Source organism: Styela clava, chromosome 7 (assembly GCF_964204865.1).
Source record: "Styela clava chromosome 7, kaStyClav1.hap1.2, whole genome shotgun sequence".
Classification (NCBI taxonomy): Eukaryota; Metazoa; Chordata; class Ascidiacea; order Stolidobranchia; family Styelidae; genus Styela; species Styela clava.
In genome coordinates, this window is record NC_135256.1 from 13,205,077 (window position 1) to 13,228,258 (window position 23,182).

Genomic DNA, 23,182 nt, shown 5'->3' on the forward strand with positions numbered 1-23,182 from the left:
TAATTCAATCAATATTATACAACTGCAGCAAGTCAAAGTTCGAAAGTTCGTTGTTTACGACAATAATATTATGTAAAATGTTTTTTGGAAATTTTTGAAACTTATATTAATTGAATGACCAAGCTTAGCTGATGAATATTTAAATTTAAATATTTAACTTTAAAAGTTGCTCATTTTGTGTGGACTTGGTATCGAAATTTGTCCAATACTGCAGCGCAGTCACAGTTCTGAGAGTTTAGTTAGTCGTACACAAGAAATACAGAGTGGCAGATCGCCTTCACGATTCAAATTGGAGGGTTTTCATATTTCTTCCCGGAGGTAAAAGCCGATGCGTCGGACCGATCAGATAACAAACAAAAGCTTATATTTTCTATTGATTGAATTGACATAATGAAATTTTTATTTATTTTAGGATTTTTTAACGAAATAGCAAGCACAGGATTGTCGAAAAATGTTTGTTGCGCTCTTTGCAGCTGCCCATCACGTTGTTATGTGTATCATACCACGTGGTGCAAATGCAGAATTGCTTTAATACAATAAACACATATCTCGTTGGAAATTTTTAATTGCAAAAAATAAAGAACAATGAAGCCACGAAGGCACGATAATGAATAACACGAATTTTTGATAGTATCCGTTACATACCGAGGTGAGGTCACCTACTGCAATGAGTTCGCCTCAAAACAATGCGGTTTTATTATAATGTTTTTTTTTGTATTATGCTTGTTATAAGTTTTGTTTTGGTGGCTTTCTAAAACACCATTGTTGTTAACAATTAACATATGGGAGGAAATAACACAGTCTGGAATTCTATTTACTCTCATATATTTTTTTCTGATATTTTATTATATATAGTTATACCTACTAAATTTTTTTGTTACGTTCAGTTACGTTTAATATTTACCTTAATATACATATGACTTAGGAAAGTTAATGCCATTAAATAAAGCTTAGTGGAATTAAATATCCTGGTTCAAAGTATCATATTGCAACGCCATCGAAATAAATCAAGTGTAAAAGACCATATTTGCTCGAGGTGAATTAGAGTATTAGCAAAAGGAATAAAAATGACAAAAATAAAAGAATAATATTAAGTAATTTTGTTCCCAATCGAAATTAGGAATTTCTCGCATAGAAATAGAAAATGGTCATCGACTATGATCATCGATTACGTAACACAATTCTGGAAACAACACATTACATCGATGCATTACACTATCTGCTTTGTGTGGCGTTAAAGTTTAGGGAGGATGCTTCTCCCCTTTAGTGAGTATAAAGTGCAATTTTTGAATGTTTAATTCAACTACTTAGTTTGAAGAATGCGATCACAAGCTATGGATGGTGGAATTGTTTGTTATTATTGTGAAAATTTTGTTCAAAATTTTTCTATTTATAATGTTTGTTTTTTGCTGAGGTATCGTTTTCAATATCTTAAGACGTGACGACAGATTATAAACAAAAAAGTTCTGACTTTTTCCGTGTTTTTAGCACTTTTGTAGTCATATAAATAATTTTACTCAGAAAGCGACTACACGTTATAACACGAGTAAATATACCCACGAGCTCTTGTTATTGTTCAGGTCCAGTATTTTTGCCGCCTGGCTGCCGCCGAACAATGTTTTTTACCATTCCATTCCCTCCCTCCTTCGATACGACAAAGATTTACTTTAGCGGACGCGTGAGAACAGAAATAGAACGGTTATATTAACTCTATCTTCGCATAGAAACACAAAAACCTTTATGTTTTAAAAGAGAGAAGATAAAGAAGTGCGCAAGAGATAACTTGGTTAAGGCAGATAGCTAAGACATGAGTGTCTTGCTCCGCCGTTAGTGGGCCAACGATTATAAATGTCCGACTGAATTGTAATAAAGAAACAAATAAATAAATGAGTTAAAAAAGCTTAACTGATTTTGTAAACGTTTGCGGCACACGCTTGATTATATGCCATTTTGAATTCGCACCAAGCATGCCGTTGCATTTATATATAAATGGCCAATTCTTCGTGTTTTAAACTTGAAGCTCACGTCAAAAGAAACGCTTCGCCAAATACTCGTCATACAGACGCCTTCTTTCTTGTGATTTCTCGTACAATTTTGTTAGCAAACACTAACGTACTACAAAGTTGGTAAATAAACGGTATTATACCAAGAACTAACATATGGGAGAGTGTGCTCTGTGCTGTATAAAACATTTAGATTCGGAGAAAATTGGCACGCCCTCTTAGAAGTATCTGAACCGTGCAAAGCGGGCTAGACGCTAAGACGCGAATGTTCTTATGCCCGAATTAAGAGACTAACGCCGTGCCTTCACACTCAGCTGACAACCGCTGTTGCAAGCTCATGAAGACTCCATCCATTATGCTACGTATTATAATATGTGCTGACCAATATCTATCGATATTTATATACTGTATATATATTTATGTGATTGTAATTCTATTCGATAGGTTGGATTTTGCGACTCTCAGTTCACCACAATTTATTTGAATACGCAAACCCGAAGTATTTTTTACTATACAGATGCAACAATTATCAAAATCGTTTTTATTTTATAAGCCTCTGACTTGTGTAAAAAATTATGATATTATGCGGTCGCTGGGAGCATGATTTGTAGAGACAATCAAGGAAATTATTACCAATTGTCAGACTTGACTTAATTAATATGCCTTATATACATCACAGAACACGACAAAAATATAGGAAGAAATAGAAATCAATATTTCCAGAAATTATCACCAAAATGGAAAGAAAAATGATATGCTGTCGAAAAGCCACCTAATTGAGGCTCCATTGAATCTAATTACTGGATAATCACATAAAATTCACAGATATGTTGAACAGTGTGAGTCCGTAATTTATTTCTAAATCGAAGTCAAAACACCAACATTTGTCATGTAAATATAACCCACAGCAATCAACCGTGTACTTTGAACCTATTTTGACAGTCGAAGTGGGTTCAAGAGTTTTGGGGGTAAATTAAGACCGAATGCTTCTTGAGTGGGGTACATCCGGTGACGTCAATCATCAATCAATTGGGCAGGTGAGCCGTGCTTAAGTTGGAGATAATCCAGAGGAATTTGACTTTGAGTAAATAAGTTGTCCAAGAATAGAATAATGAGCTAAAACGCTAATGTTTTTTGCAGAATTATGTTTGTTCAAACATGAGCGTGATGTTTAAAATCGGTCGGATTATATTACATATTACACATTATATTATATTATTACATTACACATTATATTACACATACAACTGAATTTACAACATTTTGCTAATGTATAAAATGTATATGTCGTTTTTTTTTTCTTTTTGGTTTCTTCTTTTCGACAAACCATTCTTCATATACATTTGTATTGTATGTTTTGAGTAAGTCCAGGAGAAAAGCACCAATGCAATTGTATAGATAAAATTCTAGCGAATAAGATAGAGTCTGATTTGTGGCAATTAAAATTATATTCAAAAAATCTAAGCCTTGAGACTTTGACTACTTAACACGTACGATATTTGAAAATGAATCAGGGAAAAAAAAAATACAAATAATATTCTGTAGCGGTGAATAGCTTCGATAACTGGGTGTAGTACGTCCCAAAATCAGAGGAAGCGTCATAATTCGGACATCGGTGAACGAATGAGAGTACAAAACGATTATTCTGATACATACGACGCCAGAGGTTATCTGAATAGCCAGATTGATTTGATATCACATCTTGACCTTTATCCCACTGTCGAGAATGTACTATTAAAAGCGAATCAAAACCACGCATGACTCACAGTTGTCTGAACCTTATTTCTCGACAAGACGAAAAAGTGTATTTTTATCAGCAAATTTTGTGTATAGACGTCGTCTCCTGTTGATTTCCCATTTCTGTGTTCGTTTTATTATTATTTTTTATGATATCTCAAAAAGGAAATACCTTTTGGCGCCAAAGATAGACTAAATCTTATGTCAGGAATGCCATAGGATATTGTTTTCACATGTTATTTTGGGAGTCACATACATACTGAATGCATGTTAGTTAGGCATTTTCATATGCAAATATAACACTGGAATGTAAAATACACAATAACAACGTTGTGATTGTTATTGAGCAAGATATTGTGTTTCGGTTGCAAAAAAAAAAGTACAAGACATAAGTTACGCTTGTTCCTATGAATACAATATGCGTGATGCCGTTGAGTCTTATACCAACGAGTCTCTTGAAAAATAATAATTTGATATCATTTGTTTCAACTGCAATGATAAAAAAAATAGTTTTCACGAAAAATGCTCCAATTCTATTTTCCGTACTTTTTGCATGGAAATTGTAAAATTTCGCTATATCTTTGTGACATGATGGTTATATCTTCGTATTTTCATTACTTACGCTATATATGTTTTCCCAACTATAATTAACAAATTTGCAACTAGTTCGTATCGCATCTAGTATAATATTTTACTTAGTCACATCAGAAAGCAATACTACGATTGGGGTTTTCAAATGCGCTTGTTTGGCAATTACTCACCGTGTCGGTAAAACGTTGGCATGAAACTCTCTGCTCTTTCTTTTTGATGTGTGACGCAAATTGAGGTTTAATTACTTCCTGAGTCTTTGTGGACAAACCTACGTCAGGTGCTCTATTGAGACCTTGCACGAAATAGCAGCGTGACTACTTTATGCTTTGTTGCTGACATATGATGGAGCAAAGAATTAGGAGTTGATATTCTCACCACTGCCTTTATTGTGTATTCATAAAGACAGAGTTTACTCACAAATAAGTAGTTTGTAAAGCTAAATAATAATAACCCTCTCGTGCGTAGAAGCATTTATTAATCCGATTGCTTTCCTATTGTCAATTATCGGGTCAACTTTCTAAAATAACTTGATCTATTTCAAACCAGATCTTTGAGTATAACTAAAGTGTTGTATTGCTTCGGGTAAGCTAGATTTTGAATTGGTTCATCAACCATTTTTTTGAAAATCGATCGAGTAACCAACTGTGACACGAGTCCTAAGTTGATTAACGTCACTCAATTAATTAGACTATTTCATCATTTGAGCCCATTTCACAACTTCAAATAAACATCCGATTATTTCCAAAAAAGCAGATTTACTCCCCTGCAAAACGCGTTCCAGGTCAACCTTTAAATGTCTACAGATAGAAATCTTCTACGTGAGTTCATCTCTTTTTTGTTCGCGAACAAATAAAAGAAACAATTAAAAAACAGCTTGCACCTGCAATCTAAACTTAAATCGGTGCAGTTTTGAGTTTAAAACCCTTTTTTATGTTGATATCTGCACACAAAGCAAAGATTTTTCGCTCCCACGCATTTGCAATAATGTCACGAAAGTTCCACCTCTGCCTTTCCCATATTCCACCCCTCATTGAAAATCAAAAATAAGTAAGAAAAAAATGTTCAGGAAGTTTTTGGACTTTAGTCATAAGTAATAATTTTGAACAGGTTAGGTTAAAAACTTCCTGAATGGTTGGCAAATTGGCTTCGCAGTTTGAATGAATTGCACGATCAAAAATGGTGTTATCATCGGACCACCTTTGCTGTGAGTAACTGGGTAGTCATTCAAATTTAAATTTGTCATAAATTTCTGGGAATTCGCCCGGAATAAATTATTGTTGGCAATGGGCGACACGACATAATGCACTCAGTTACATTAGGAGAAAGCAAATGGAGGCTCCGCGTTTGTGGAATTAGCTTGGTGGCTCATCACGTCATTGAGCGATCAACACAGGGTCAAATGAACTCTGCAAAGTTAAATTACCTTTGCAACGCATAGAAACGATGTTTCATATTTATGCTACATCATCTGACACAAAAAAAAATAACATGTCCGATAGCGCAGTACATGTTCGTAAGCAAAATTAACTTTTTGATCCACTCAAACAGGCCTATAAATCAATTGAATACCATACCATAGAATCCTTCATCTCTCACGATCTTTTGCTCCCTGAAAGCCTTTCGTTCTAATTCTTTTTCTCCATCAACGCAGATACATATAATGGTGTTAATTTGTTGGACATATTTGCAATCAAGACAAGCGCTTTTGTAAATTTGATTCAATATCCATTAAGAGTTTAAACCTGTGACAGGCACGGAGCCCAACATTGGGGAATCGTTACACGCGCGGGGACGCGATCCACTTATGTCATCATTGCAACATGAACATTTTCCTGTACAGTTACCTATAATGATGTATCTGAAATTTCAATTTCCTGTTATTTTCGCTTGTTCTCAATTGTATTCAATTGTTCTCAATTCGCAGTCGCATTCGCACATGTACGTACAAATGTGTGATGGTAAAAACATCCTTTGCTCTAATTATACATGATCGCTAAAATCAATTTCCTTGCGTTAACACTCTCTATCAGTGTAATGCTTAATTACTTTCACGATATATATCGATTAATTAGATTGGACCAATAGCCATCATCTATGGAGGCAGCAATTCTGATGACGAATGAGAGGGACCGAGTACGCATACCCATTTCTAATGAATTGTATCTGCAATAGTGAATGATGCTCCAATTTCACGGTGTCTTATTATTTATTCGATATCTCAACAAATTTAAATGATAAAAATGAACTCGAGCGAAAATCCGCTCGAAGGTACGACGTCGAAAAAAAATTGTACCTGGTATTTGTATTCATGTTTGTACAATAGAACAAACAATTGAGCAAGATAACTAACAATGTTATTTTCAATTTCGCCTCGTTTGACAATTTATTTTCTCCGATCATCAAAATTGGAATCTGTGGCTTGTAATCGTTTCCGAGAACATCATTTATCGAGTTGTTGACCTGAATTTGATGTCACGACTTTAGTGTCTATCAATTTATAGTAAATCAAGTATGATTTGATGATAAAGCATTCAACGATACATAAATTATCTATTATTCATGCCTAACATGCTATAACATTACTTTTGCATACTCGAATAAAATAGTTTGCTAATCCTGCAAAATTGGACAAGGTTCTTTTGATTGAATATGTAGAAATGTATTTTGAAAATGAGGAATTGAAGGTTTTTTTTTTGTCATTTCATCTCATTTTTATTCTTTATTGCACCTCAGGTTAGCAGTTTTGTGAAAAACTACGTGCCAACAAATAGTAAAATTGCATTTGAATGCAGTCATGATTTGCGCAGATTATACAATGCGAAACAAAGCGATCATCTGTTATAAATGTCTTTAGCTCGCGGGTCGAATTATGCTGACGTTGCTGATTGCCTAGTAATTCAGTTCTTTGTACAACCCAAGTTCATCACAACACAAAAGGTGCAAGTTGTCAAATTTGGATTTCCCAAAAGCCTTATTGTACTGACCTATTTACATCCAGTCTTCGAAAGGAAGACGAGCTGTGGTATGCGATCTCCGCGGTTGTGCGGTCTCAGTGTTTTTAGTTAGGGTTAGGAACTTGATTGTTTTAGAATGTCATTATGCGATTGAGATTACGTGAAGCAAGTGTGGCATGAAAAAATTGCTATGCAAAAACTCCCGAAAGCACGTCAGTGTTTTTCATCGTTTCGGTGTATGATACAACATTTTTTCTTCAACAATTTTCTTCACTTCACTATGAGCGAAAATATTGAGACACACCCTATTCGACGATACCGTGCTAAATATTAACAACTTCGTACTAATTACAACATTTGACATAAGAGCTTACTTCACGTTGGCATTTGCCGATATAGTTCGCAATATGTATAAAATTGACACGGATTTTATACTGAAGTAAAGTAAGTCTTGTAATACGGAATTTCAATGTATTACACTAAATCACGAGGTGAGAAATTGTTTTCATATTTTTCGGCACTCACGCCCAAGGCATGAATTTGGATTCAGACCACACAACACAATTATGGATTTTGTGGTTTTGAGCGATTTAGCGTGAATATAGGCGACTGTACAATCTAAAAATCGCTTGTTTTGAAAATGGGATTAATTTTTACATCGGTTACTAAATTTGGACAAACATCTCTCAAATTTTAATCACATTTAATCTTCGTTTTATTACTCTCCTCTAGGAAACCAGAAGAAGTGGATAAATTGTTCGATCTAGCGTGCATATCAATTCCAAATTTACTCGTCATTCCAACATGGATCATCTTTGATAAAATTTTAATCTGGCTAGACTCAAAGGTTAGATATTGTCACCGACAAGCCACTAATCACTGATAAACTTATCCTTTGTTTTGGCAACGAATGACGTACTTTCCGAAATTACTTTATTAAGTGAATATGTGATCGACCTTTGCATTATAATGGCAAACAAATTTGAACTTTTATCTTTTATACAACAATAAAACCCATGTAGCATAGATTTTGTCAGATAAACTTTTGTTGCCACTATTAAGATATTTTGTCGTATAGATTTTTCCCACTCGCCGTCGGGTGTTTCCAGATGGTTCACGATAATGAATATCTTAATGGACCAAATAATTGTTTACATAATACCATTTCTGCTCTATTTGTGAGCATGTTCAAAACATATTGAGATATAATTGAAGATGACAACAGTTTTTGTCCAAATAGATCAATGGATGTAGTGCTTGTGTATTTTTAGCATTAAATTTAATAGAAGGCCATAGAAGGTTAAAACCGTCGGGTTCAAATGAAATACCCCCCACTTCACCGTTAAGGTGTAATAGATTGAGTAACCGGAGAGATTTTGGACATCCCCACCTATAGTAATTTCCTTACCTATATGGCGTATTAGACGTCGTACAAAAATGTCTATTGCAATTTGTCATTTAAATGGTTTTAAATTTAAAACATCGAACTAGGCAAATAGCGACGTTGCCAAGGCGGAATGAAGAAGCTTGAACTTATGAATCAGATACTTCACTATTAGGGTTAAAAGTACAGACTTATTCTCTTCATGACGAGACTTCCGATGATTCCAAAGCTTCGTGGTTACTTTACGTAATGCATGTTTCAACTATACATCGGCTTTGTTGCATAAGAAGTGGCAACCGTGTGTTTTCTATATACGTATTTAAGGATGTAAGTGTTTGTATTGGGTGAACAACAAGAGAAGGAGAAAGGAATAACAGGTTTCGTTGCATGATAATGATCGGCACAACAGAATTTGATGATTAAGAAAACATGAGCAGGTCAACAAAATTTGTATAAATGTCCCTATAGTACTAGACTGCCGATTGAGTCCATTGTTTGTTATTAGAATTGGTACTTCACGACCACAGTATATAACGTAATATATGGAAGAGTGAGAATGCGCAACTTGTTTTTAATGACTATGTTCACACGTAGTATGATGGATATATGAATATATTTAATGAATAAATTCACTTTTTGTCCTAATAAAATAAAAGTATTTTACTAATTTTGACTTAGTACATAAACCAAAAAATATTCGCCGGTACGAGACTGCATGTTACGATGTACATACTGATACTGTCTAATTGTAGTAATTTCTTTGGGTTGCTGGTATGGTTCGATAATCCCTAACTTTTCTTTTTATATTGACGTGTTTATATTTCGATAATTGTTCAAATTCTTTCTTTTGTTCGGGTTTAATTCTTATTTGTCTTCATTTTCATAATTACAGTTATTGCCCGGCTGCTTGAAAACCAAGGTTACTGGCGAATATGCCATCTTGCTAAAAAAAAATTTAATTCATTTTCTCGTGTATAAAAGTTTTATTATCTCTATCAATTACCTTCTTATGAACTCATGTCAAGGCACACGAGCCCGTCAGGTTCATCTAAACTTTATACCACGAAGGCGACTTTTCCTTGCATGATATGTTACTTTCAAATGACATGACTATATTGAAATGCATGACTTCATCTATTGAATTGATTTGATGCACATCATTCATGCCTCTGATACATATTATGTCCCATTCAAAGGCCAGAACTGCCAGGTGATTAATAGAATCAGCTGAGATGACGTCACACGCCATGAGGTGACACAAAAGTTAGCTAATGGCAATCGGGTTCAATTTTAAATAATCTGTGCACGATTTTGCGATGCAATAAATCAAATTTGGTAGCCAAAAGTAGATTTTATATATTACGTTATTCATCCCGGCGAGGAGAAAGCCGATAAGACGACCTAATTATATGGCGAACTACGGCCTCTCGCCCTGTAACCAGTCCATGTCGGATATAGGATTAGTCAGCCAGTCACTTTGTTTTCAGATGCATGGACTTGATGGGGAAGGAAACCGTACCGACCAGCGGTGAGGAGTACAACAATCCTATCACAAATAATTACCCCAAACGGGATTCGAACATGCGAATACACGCACGGTTATCAGAGGTGCTGTGACAAGCGTTATTTCTAACACTTATCACGATGTTCCACACCGCCGAGCCAAACATCATTGATGACCCGGAAATGAGATCGGAGTCACTTTTTAAATGGAGTCGGGCCTATTTCAGCTTTTGTAAAGCGAATGGGTAATTTGACAATTCTATTCCGGGTTGTGAAAGCTTCGTAATCCACGAAATCAAATTTTAATAACAAAAGCTTTAGTGTATGCAAGCCTCATTTAATGGACTTTTGAGAACCCTTTGTAAACTCCATGCTTTTTGAGTTTCTTTAAAAAATATTTGGACTTTATCACCATTGGAAGTACGAGATTCTGACTCCTGATTCCGGGGAACTTTTGTTCTACAAGCCACTACAGATATGGCGCACATGTTCATGTTGTCATAGAGGTCGTTTTCTTTGGAACTACTTCAACTGGTCGCCTATATTTATTTCATACATGACTGATCGCATGTTTATTGCCTGCAATTTGCGTTCAGTAATACGTACTTTTTAGATTAACTTTTCCGGAAATAAGCACGAAACTTCTTTTTCAACTCTAATTTCGATGAAATGAACGTGCTGAACGGCTTGATTTGGTTTGAGTCAACACTCATTATATAAAATTACTACCATTATGTTGAGTAGGTAGTCATTTTGGCTTTAGGTTAAATTTATTCGTCTGAATGATTAACTTGGAAGTGTGTCGGACGTGACATCTGTCGCGAATATGCATTTCCTCAAACTATTATGGCATAAGTAAACACAATCGAAACATGTTCTGTTGGATATGCCACGCAATATAATATTTGATTGACAGATTATGGTGAACCTCTATCGCTTTCCCAACAAAAAAATGTTCGTTACTTATTCGCTTTTACTTTTACAATTTTTTATAGCAGAATCACTAAAGGAGTAAAATGTGTTTGATGTGTGACGTGAAAGCATTGCGCAACAGCAGTTGCTTCACTTGCTTGTTCGGATACTTGCCTCTTGTCACGTCTATATTAGCATTCGTCACTTCCAAGAATGTAAATCGAATGAAAAGCTTGATCCAGCACTTCCGTGACCAGGTCATGAGTAAATCCTGCCAAACGTCACAGTGAATTGATGATCTATTTTTTTTTAGTATTAATCGTGATGAAAGATTGATACTACTTCAGGTATAACAGCTATCTGTATAAGTACTTGACGTTGTTTTAACTAGATCAACATGGATGACGTGACGTTCATCTAGTACAAGAACGACGTCACACTTGTAAATTTTTCGGAATAAATATTGATCTTCTGTCTCGTACTACCATATATGGTCAATGAAGTTTCTGATACCTACATCTGAGCTCCGGCTCCGTGTGGGATGTAGGTTATAGATTGAATCCTATTGAGCAGTATACTACTAAACACCAATGACAGTTTCAAAAAGTCATCTTGCTCAAGACCCAAAACTCAAATTCTAATGCATTGAGCGTTCTCGCAAATCGTGAGCGATCATAAGAGTACAAGCCATATTGGGAAACCATGCTGTAGACCATTTTGATTTGATTCCGCCCACTCGTATAGTAGGCTACGTGATACGGCATGTACTTTCCCAGAAAAAGAGAGAGCGTTATTTCGAAATATTCTACTGACGTGTAAAGTTGATGACGTATCCATGTGAATGGGTTTCGAGAAGTGGCAACGCAGTAGTTTGTACTTGTGTGTATTCACGTTCACAAAGCCGTGGTTTTTATTGGGAAGAATCCGTATTGTACTGTGAACGTTAACTTTTTTCTTTGTGCGTTCTAAAAGTATGAGACCTATTTGTATCAAACGGATAAAATACAATAGGTCAACTTCGACAACTGACATAATACATGATTTTCAGGAATTGCTATATATATCATTCTGTATGTTCCTGAACTAGGGTCTATTACCTTGGACCCTTGGATACTCTAAAAAGTAGGACTGATTCCATATCATGGATCTTGGATTGTATAACATTTGCAAAACTTATTAAACACTGATTTTGCATATAGAAATAACGCCCACTCGCATCTGGGTAAATGGTTATGCAAACGCATTTACAAAGCTCGGCCATCGCGCTTACGAGGGCTTCGGTATACTAATTATTTTTAAGCTCATGTAAAATTTATCAGTGCCCACAGCTATTAGAATAAGTATTACTTTCATCTTATTCGCGTTGGGGCGGCCGGAAAAATGAGACGAACTCGGTGTGTTCGCGAAACCAGCGTGACTCTGTTTATCTCACGATCAAGATCATTTTTCCAGTATTTCTCCCACGTAGGCCAATATTTGTCCTATGCTTGGTGAGGCTTAGTGTTAATTATCGAGCGAAAAATTCATATGAATAATGCAATCGCAAACAGTGCAATTTTTCAAATCATTTCGTTCGGGTGGAATGGTTGACGGTGCATTTTTATTTCTTTATGAAAATTTTGTCTATGTTGCATTGCATACACTTATAAGCAGATGAATTACCAAATGCAAGCTTGCATGATTTATAAACGCAGGTCACAAACTTGAAAACTGTCGTTGACAGCAATATAGGTTCCCGCATAACCAGTCAAATATATTGTTATGTGCCATGCAAATGACGGAAGGATACCTCACAATAAATGATATTGATATGAAATATTATATTGAGATCGCAGGTTAAAAAGATCCATGGGTCGAATCCATGTTGTTAGCCCCATCCAAGGTATATAAAATAAGATGTGATGTCCCGGAACGGAAAGATTTAAACTTTTTAAAAACATAATAAGTTTCTGAAAATCAATGACTGAATTAAATCATAGCGAAGGCGAAAGCACATGATAAAAATAATGAATGTGTATGTCCGATTTTTAGTTTGTGGATGGCGTGGGGCCAACTATTGTACACAACGGTGATTAGTTTGATTCCATAGGCATCACAGAGGTGATTCCCCCCTAAAAATCATGATTCGCTTAGTCGTAACCATGCGTAGGGAAAAATACGAAATTTTCAATATTATACTTTATCTAACGAAATCGTCAAGCGGTCGAAAATTCTTACTAAGAATTGAAATACCTGGAATTTCGAAATAGCATCCGATATACGTATTCATAATATTGCAAATAGGGAAATCAGCTGACTTAGTATGTTTATAGATTATACACTCATTTCATCTGATTGATTGTGTTATTACAGGTCGGTGAGGTGAAGGTGTTCCCATTACCGCAGTTAATGTTCACGTTTATTCTAAGATTTAAATGTAAATCGCTACGGGGAACACTATATTGGTCACAAATGTCACGCGATTATTATTCAAATGTATTGTCATAACATGATATGATATTGATATGCCGGCCGGCATTTTCTGTTATTCAAAGAAACAAAAAATTGATGATTTATTTAAAATGGTTTTGCAATTTACAAGCGTCAATGCATGACGCATTGTGAAATTTCGCAATTTTACCTGATGGTAATCATTTCAATTTAAAAAAAGTTTCTGGCATAACATGGGCCTGAGATAATGGCAGATAGCTCTAAATTAAAATGCAAATTCCAGCAATCAATTTTTCATATCTCAAATGTGAATGAAATATGCCTCAAGCTTATCCCGATGATAATCATTGTAATGAATTGGTTATTCATGTACTGCCCAGACATAATAGGCCATTAGAGTTTATTCAATACAAGAATGCAAATAAGTCCAAATTAGTTGCATGGTTGCAAAACAAGATTGCATAGATATTAAATTCAGACTCTTTTCAGCAATATATATGGCACTTCAATTTTTTGCTATATTTTCTATTTGAACATTTATATTCAAAATAGGCTTTAGTTATAATTTTCGCCTTTGCGTGTAATCGTTTGGCCTGTGTTGTATTTCAGTATTTCAAGATGAATAAGAGTGACTGGGAATCAATTTTTAAAATGACTGGGCCTTGCAATTCCATGCACCCCTCTTCAAAACTATGGGTGACAAAACCTTGCTTCCTCCAACTACTTTATTGTACTCATAATATTTTTAATTTGGCATATGATGAATGAAAAAAGCTTTTCTCAATTCAAACTGAGCAGGAATTACTTGAGGTCAACATCGACAATTTACGAAAATAGATCAAACAACTTGACAGAAAACCGAGTTTTTATGACATATTGCTTCCCTAACACGCAACGCTCGTAAGATACTAATCGCATTTTATAGTTCGCAAAATAATAATGAAATGTAGAGATGAAATCATTTTCTATTACAAAATTTTTCATGTTCACCCAGACTAGGCCTCGTGCAATTCGTTTCGCACAGAAATAAAATCAAACAAAGCGGCGCCCAAAGTGTTATGAGCAACTCACTGTCCCTTTTTAACCCAAATACATCACGTACAATGCATAAAGTGCATTTATCTATAAAATATAGCTTATCTTGTTTTTAATAATAATAAATATAGTGAATCGTGCATCTGCTATGAAAAATTATTCGGTATCCTAATCCAGTGACAAATCATACTTGGACCATGTCGGATACCGGAAAGTCCCGTCCTATCGTTATTACATGGAGACCTTGGGCGACTAAGCCTAATTTTATGTTGCTAGCATAGAACAGGAACCCACACAGTAGGGACTTTTACACTTCTTGTGAAGAACATGAAGTGTCGTAACCAGTCTGGTTACAGTTGTTGACATTGCGTAATGTCTACCGGCCGGGTTTACGCATTTTCAAACTGTTGAAATGTACGCACGTACAAAGCAAATGAAATGGAAACAAAGCGATCATAATGGTGTTTATTTAAATAACGAATCATCATATAACTTATACCTTTGTGTGTATGTTTTCTCCTGGATTAGAAATGTACCTGTACCTCTTACCGACAAACAGGTAGGACGAGATTGAATTTCGAATAACAAGGGCCATTATTTGCACAGCAAATTCACGTTAGACATGGGACCCCAATACCTTGTCGAAATTGTCCCCTCCTCCTGCTCGGATTGTTCAAATACACTTCGAAGAAACGAACATAAAATGCTCAATTCAGCCTAGTGCATGTCGCTGGAAGTGTTCCAGGAGATGTAATAAATATACAACCATACTTCGTATCCTAGCAATATAAATAAACTCATTTATAGACTATAAACACTATTTCTCATGACAAGACGCATCCAATTAAACAGGTCATGAATTTCATTGTTTATTTACACTAAAGTCGAGTATGGACAATGAAAGAAGTCCATCATGAGTTTATTTCATCATTGGACCATGTTCTGTAACCATAGTAATGGTAACAATATGCCCACCACAGCTGGCGTTATAATTAACTTTATTAATGGTTCGACGTAACAATCAGACAAGGAAGCGTTTCGCAATACTATGTTTCGCAATGTCTTCCCCACGCGAAAAAATGTCGTGTTGCGACAGAGTTGAAGTGGTAGTAGGAAGCGTCGAATTTATGAACCAAATATGAATCATCAAGGTTTTACATTTATGGCTCTTGTTAGTTCATAATGGAAGAAGTTTCAAAAGCGGAATTGCCCAATAGGAAGAATTTAAATGCAAGCATTCGTTACTTTAAAAAGAGGATCGAAACCAATTTATGAATGTTTCAAATTTAACGGAATGGCTTTACCGTGAAAACGATTTCATAATCAAGCATACGAGACACAAAATTCCTATTATTGCGTGTTCGAGATTTCATGTTTTATGTCTGGTATATCCTTGATTCAAATTTGTTTTAGGTTTACAGAATTTCGCAATACGTTGGGAGGTATTCATCAGCGTTCCAAAATGTATTTTCGTCATACCTCCACTTTCCCGACAAAGAGAATAGTCAGTCGGCGATTTCGCAACAATGAGCGTCATACCACATACCGGTGAGAGATGACATCCAAGATTGTCTTATATGGTACAGGAAATCGAAGTAGGCTAGAAAAGGCCCGACCGAGGTGGTTTTTATTGCGAAATTGTGATTCCACGTCCTGAAAATAATTCTGGTGTTCGGCTTCAAATTAGTTATAATTTTGAGCATGTTTCTATTGCGAAATTGTGATTCCGCGACCAGAAAATAATTCTGATGTTTGGCTTTCATTAGTTATAATTTTGAACATTATTTTCGATGCGTTAAACGTGAGTGACCTAGACTGGTCTGTCGACACATACAGTATTTCTCTTGTAAGCTGTGCAAACGCCATATCAATAGTAATTCTCTTGTAATGTTGGTGTCATTTGTTCAATCAAACTAGCTTTCACAATCCAAGTAAGAACTTACGTATACAAGTTATGTAGTAAACTTAATGATTTCCATTCTTTCAAAAAGATTCAACCCGTTATTAAACAGTGGTTGCTTGTCCTGAGCCTCATTTCGAGCGAAAGTGTGAAGTATGATACATCTCTATAAAAGTTAATTCAAATATTCTCATATGCACTCACAGAAGAAGCTCTCCTACTCGCTGAAGTGAGATTAGAAAATCTATAATAGGAATTACTTGGTACTTGGCAGTCATATACGTCAGTTCATTAAACTCGAGATTCTAAATTTCAGTTGGATTTGGTTTCGCGGTAACTAAATCACTAAATTGCTGTGGCCGATTCATAGTTGTTAGGCTGCAATTTTATCCTATCGAAAACGATTTCAGGCCTGTAAACTATTTATTTGTTTGGTAAGTTCAAAAACTACAGATCGTGACTATATGTATAGTTTGCCCGCAGAACAAGACAGTGCGCAAGTAATTTGCACATCTCAATCTGAAGAAAGTTCAAATAAAATCTTTACCTATGTGTGTCTTCCATATCAACGAAAACATGCACAATTCGTGAAACCATGTTATGATCATACTCGGCCTTGAATAAATCAATATTTCTCGTAGGACATCCATAATCACCATATGATACCACCAAAGGGTGTGCGTCTTCTATTGTTGTAAATTCTGCGGGAAACCATTACTTAAAAACAGTGATTACCAAAATAAGCTTAGTGTTTATTTTCAGCGATATAGCAATAACATTATATTCTGGAATAATTTATTTTTATTTCTTATTTACACATATATACGCAAGTTCTTTACGTCATCAGAGTTTTATAATCGCGAAAATAAAAACAAATATTGTTAAATGAAAATAACTTTGAAAGCCAATCTTAATATTATCATGGAGGTGGTGTATTCATCAATATAAAACGCCTCAGAACCAATATTATAAAAGGTGCTTTTTACAAACGGCAATTTCTTTTCATTTTAAATCAAGAACCGCTGAATACAAGAATATAAAGCTTTGCACATACTGACAGGAGGTGTCAAGAGCATCATAAAATAATCTGCAATGAGGAACGCGCTTTTACAACAGTCGATATCTGATATTTATGCTATCTTTCCATACATTTCAAGCTCATCCAGTGTTTTATGGTGTATTTCACCAACGATAACAAAGCGATGATGTAACCTCTATAAATATGGAAGGTTTTCTTTGTCGACTCGAAGGCGGGTCTGAGTCTGGGCATCGAGTACACAAAGAACTTGGTTTTGCTTATGTGATAGAGTAAGAGAAAATTTATTGCGCAACGTTTCGATATGCCGGACAGTTCTGCAAAGATTTTATTGACTGAGTTTGGGAGTGGGCGTCATTGCGTTTTTGATCTATATACGACACGCTCAAAATCAGTGACTGAAATAATAATATACTTGAATATACATGCTGGATATAAAAATAACTCAAATTAGGATAAACGGTCTGGTGTTTGTGCATCGTGTAACGTCAAAATTCAATAAAGAGAACTTGAATGTTGTTTTTCAGATCATGGTATTATATAGAGACAGCTGAGTACTTAATACGATAACAATTTTCGGGATCATTATCCATGGTAGCCTGGAAAGTTCAAATTATTCAAAACGGTATGTTATAATTTGAAATGTAAATAAAAATTATGCGCTTTCTGGTATCCCTTATTATTAATCCTAACGGGTTGCTATGGATCAAATGGCGATAATGAAATCAGCATTGCACGGAGATATCTTAAGCGCTGTATTCTTCTTTACTCAGCCGAATGTTCTTACACAATCGCCAATTTTTAAATATCTTCGTCTATTTTAAGATCACAAAATTACCTCGAGTGATGCTAAATATAAATTTACGGTCGTTCGCATAGTCATTAAGTGCTTACAGACTGAATGCTCTCGTGGACTTGTCGAAACCAGCCTTATACCCGCTGGGAACATATTATAATAGAAGTAAATCTAGCATAATTATACTTCTATCACATGATGGAATAGCCAAAAATCTATTCGTCAAAAATAGGGCTTTTGTGATTTTATGATATACCCAGGATATTATTTGCCAGATAGACTAAAAAATCTTTATATTCCTATTTCTTCATTAAGTTGGTACATATTGGGGATAATGTCAAATAAAGGATATCAAACGCATTAAATTCATTAATTCAATTAATTTAAAAATATATACAAAAATCAATTTACATAATATAAGCACATTGGACATGCATAAAGCAGCGTAAAATGGCCCGATTCGTGCGTTGAGGCTTGGCTTACATAATACTTTGAAAGCATTTTGATAATTTTGATGAGATAGATGTACGATGGACCTAACTATGTTTTCGTTTGCTAAAATCACCTTTCAATCTCCCACGCCCACCACCCGCGCGTATCAGTTACGTAACTGCTCGTCTACAGCTCGTTGCTGAGAGAAGGTGCGAAAGAAATTTATTTCCTCCAAATTGTGAAATTCGTAAGTTTGCGGAAAGCACATGAAACACAAGAAAATAAGGTTAGGAATATGGGAATTGCAAACCGCATTTTGCGCAGGCGTAAGAAATATTTTGTGCACTATCATGTGCGCTGTTCGTCAGCGTTTCGCCAATCTATCTCGAGATTGCGTCGATTTCATCGCGAAATCGTTACGTCGGAAACAATTAATCGATCCGTGATCTTCGCACCTGACGCAAATACATTTCCACAATTTTGAAACTGTTTTGACGCCTCAGTTTTCTAATAATCATGCTTGACAGAATTCAAATGTAGATAAAATCAGTAATTTGCAGCAGATGTAACTGACATCCAGGTCTGTGATAGATTTCTAAGCGCGGTGTCCTGCTGAGAGAAAGTAGTTCAATTTCAAAAGCATTTTGAATTAATTGGTGCCATTTTGTTCAATAGTATTGGCTCGAAATGTTGCATACTAGTTATGTTGTCGTTACATAATTTAAAACCCGTTTAATTAGAATAATCCGCTAATTGATAGGTTTCTAACAAGCACGTTTTCGTTCTCCTTGACGCGTCACCTTGTCGGTATCGAAAAAACGGGTTATTTGGCAACCCAAATGTCGCAGCTATGTTTTGTTTTTGAATTTACGAATGTACAAAGCTGCACTTCGTACTTTGGTTTTACCATTACATAGCATTACTGACAGAATACCTTGAATACAGTAAATATATATGTTGAAAATGCAATTGTCACACCAAACCATGCCAAAGACTCCATGCGTATCTTGGATCTTGTGGTGGAATATAGCCAAGCAATTAACGAAACAGTGACGTAACAATTAAACTCAATTCGACGTCATAATACAAGTGTGACACTACCCTCCCATTTGTGGCAGGCTAGTCTTCCAAATATTTGGTCATGAAATGAGTGATCTTGTCTATTCGCACTGCTTTTGTTATATGAACTGGGTAAATATATTCCTATGTACTAAAATATTCGCCTGTCAGCATTGCTATTACTTGGCAGGGTATCGCAAAAGACTCCGTAGAGGAATTCAAAGTCTAACCAGATTTATCGTCATATTCACCACGCTGATGCACGGGCATGGTACAGAGAATTCATTACAAATGAAAACCTCAATTTCTACTTCATTAGGTAGTAATTACCTACTTAATTTTGTGGTTAAATTGTCAAAATGAGAGCCATAGTAAAAAATGAAGTCCTTTGTAATATCTCTTTCAAAACAACAGAAGGATTGCCTGTGTCAGGTACATGGTTCGCCAAAATAAAAGTATCGGTTTTAGAATACGAGAGAAAGTGGAAATTAGAACTTGAGTTTCTGCATAACATATATAATTACTGGTGATAAATTGTAAGAGCTGCCAAATGAAAGTACTTTGGTTATTAGCATTTCCACGCGACAATGGGCGTGAGGAAGTTCAGAGTTGCGCATTTAGTAATTTCGAAACAGATAACAGAACATTCTAGTGGCTAACATAATAGCATATCGTTTTATAAAAAAACAAAAAATCAAAACAGAAATATTACTATTATGGGTAGCGAGGACTGCATGGCGAAACAGTAATGCCAAATCATAAACTGACGAAAGCAGTTGGCGAAATTAAAATCATAACCGGCATTGATTGGTGGACTTATGGAACGTTGTTACATGGCCTTAAATCATAGATATGTAATTTAATGATACTGCTGAACGTTCAATGAGAATTAGAAAAGCGATACAGACGCATTTTAAGAACAATCATCGCAATTATTTCACAAAAGAACCATTATTTAATTTTTGTTTCACTCCGTTTTACAACTTGACCAATGTTTAAAATCGTTTGGTTTTCATACCGATGATATATAAGCGTCCATAAAGTCCTGAAATTTTTTAAAATCGCAAAGGGAATTTATCGATACCATATATTGTTTCGGCCCTCACAGATGTATTAAATGAAGTAAGAATACTCACAAAATTACTGATCAAAAAAACAACAAACCTGGTTGAAATATATTGAGAACTAACTTCATAACAAAATTGAAATTGTAAAGGGACTTTATGGACACTCTGTATATATATGTTCAGTACGTGCCTTTATGAAGGAATAAAACTGGTCATCCGTAAATCTGTCATTGTCAGTGTCACACCTTTTTTTAAATGAGCGACATTAACGAGATCTCCGTAACCCAAGCCATAAATATTTATCTTACCTTCCAACACGCGCCAACATATTAACCCGAGGTCAAGTCGTCTGACATACGAGAACTTCCAACGACGCGTTTCTGCAGACAACGAGAAATTTGTAAGTGATCAGGTAAAAGAATAAGGGATGCACCGAAAAGTTTTGTTTCGGGAAGCCACTTTATTTAGTATCAAGTGTCGTCATCTTTATGTAATTCAGGGCAATAGGTATGTTAGAGTAGAAGGTATTACGCCTGCATCGATAGGTTATATTGTTAAGTAATTTAAGAAGACACGTATAGTTTCTAGTTTGGTATTCAGATATTGTAGATTGCTTCAAATATTGTTATGGGAAACCAATTTGCATGTAATTTGCATGCTTATTTATATATAAAATCACTATCACTATCACTGGCATATACATATTGATAGGAATAAATGATTATTCTGTTGTATCAATAAGAAAGCTATAATTATTTATTATCTATACTTATAAATGTTTGGTCAATGAATTACCAGTGGAGAATGTCCCAATCTGCATGTGATAATGAAAGGTCACCTTTTGACGTGTCCGTGACACTAAGATTTTATCTTTCATATAGAGAGTAGAATTATTCCCCTCCTGTTTATTGTTTTAAAAATTAATCTCTATTGAACGAGGATCATTTTTATTAGAAATTTGACAACCAGCCTTACAGGAACTGCTTCAAGTCAGATACAAGTACTTTGATAACATATTTTATTTCTTTAATTTTACTTCAATTTCGTCTAACATTTACCGCAGATATCTATCTACACTCTAAATTCACGAACCCAGTCCGAGATTGACATTTTTATTTTAAATTGAGGTCACAAAGTACGATTCATCTTATTATTTCGCCCTTTGAAACAAAAATAGAAAAATCTTACCCCATTACATTGACATTTTGTTAAATTGCTCCAATAAAATTAAGTTTGGCAGACCACATGATGATTTTAGGAATGAGTTAGCAATCTAGTATAACTTATGTACGCATATGACTCCGCCGAGCAAATTGTCTTTCATATTTGATATTTTTTTATGTAGAGAGCAAAAAGGCCTTTAATGAGACCTTTTTCCTCGAAAGAATAGATTTGTGTAAATTACATTACGTAAACGAAAAAACTTCTTTCGAATAAAATCCCAATATGCATTTATTTTCCGATTGAACGGTTATGAAAAAAAAGTTCACGCGAATATATGAACAGCGAGAAGCGACCCTCGACAGTAATTCACGTCTACCTCAGAAGATACCGGGAAATGTTTCACGTTTACAAACCGGGTATTTTTTTTTGCCAAATTCCCCATATTCGTACCCGTCGGACAGCGGCGTTCAATAGAATGTTATTAGTCGACTTTCAGGAACAAGTTATTTCCGTCCAAAGATTTAACAAAATATTTTTGATTGCAAATTGGCACATTCCGCTTGAAAACTCGTAGTCAGCTGCTGGTTCGGTTTATGAATTTGTATTTCGCGTTATGATACTTCAGGTTGTGCGATATCTATTACGCTCAATGTAATGAAGGTTGGTTAATGTGACATATTTGACAAAACCGGTCCGGATATTGCAAAATCTTTATTTGAAATAACATGGCGATCGTTTTCATACATGAAAAAGTATCAAAATAATCGTACCACGATTATTATGATACGAATCAGGTTTTAGGATTTTTTTTATGCTCTCTTGACCCGTGCTAATTTTGATTACCAGATTGATTTGCGTTCCAGCAAGATCGATAAATTGGTCGAAGCATATTGCACGTACAGTATACACAAAGCGGCAGACTTTTTTGCTGTATCAATAGTATAGTTAATGTTAGAACGGACAAGTGACCGATTAATAGCACCAGAAACGTGTCAGATTGAGACGCTCGTTCGAGTTTCGTGCATATTGTCATTCGTCAGTTATATCAGGATATCCCCGAGTTTGTGATGCTCACTTGCTAACAAATCCGATAACCATTTATTACGCAATATTTATTTCGCAACAGTTAGGTTGTGAAATACAAGTGAAACGTGTCATTTACATACCTTCGAGTCGTAA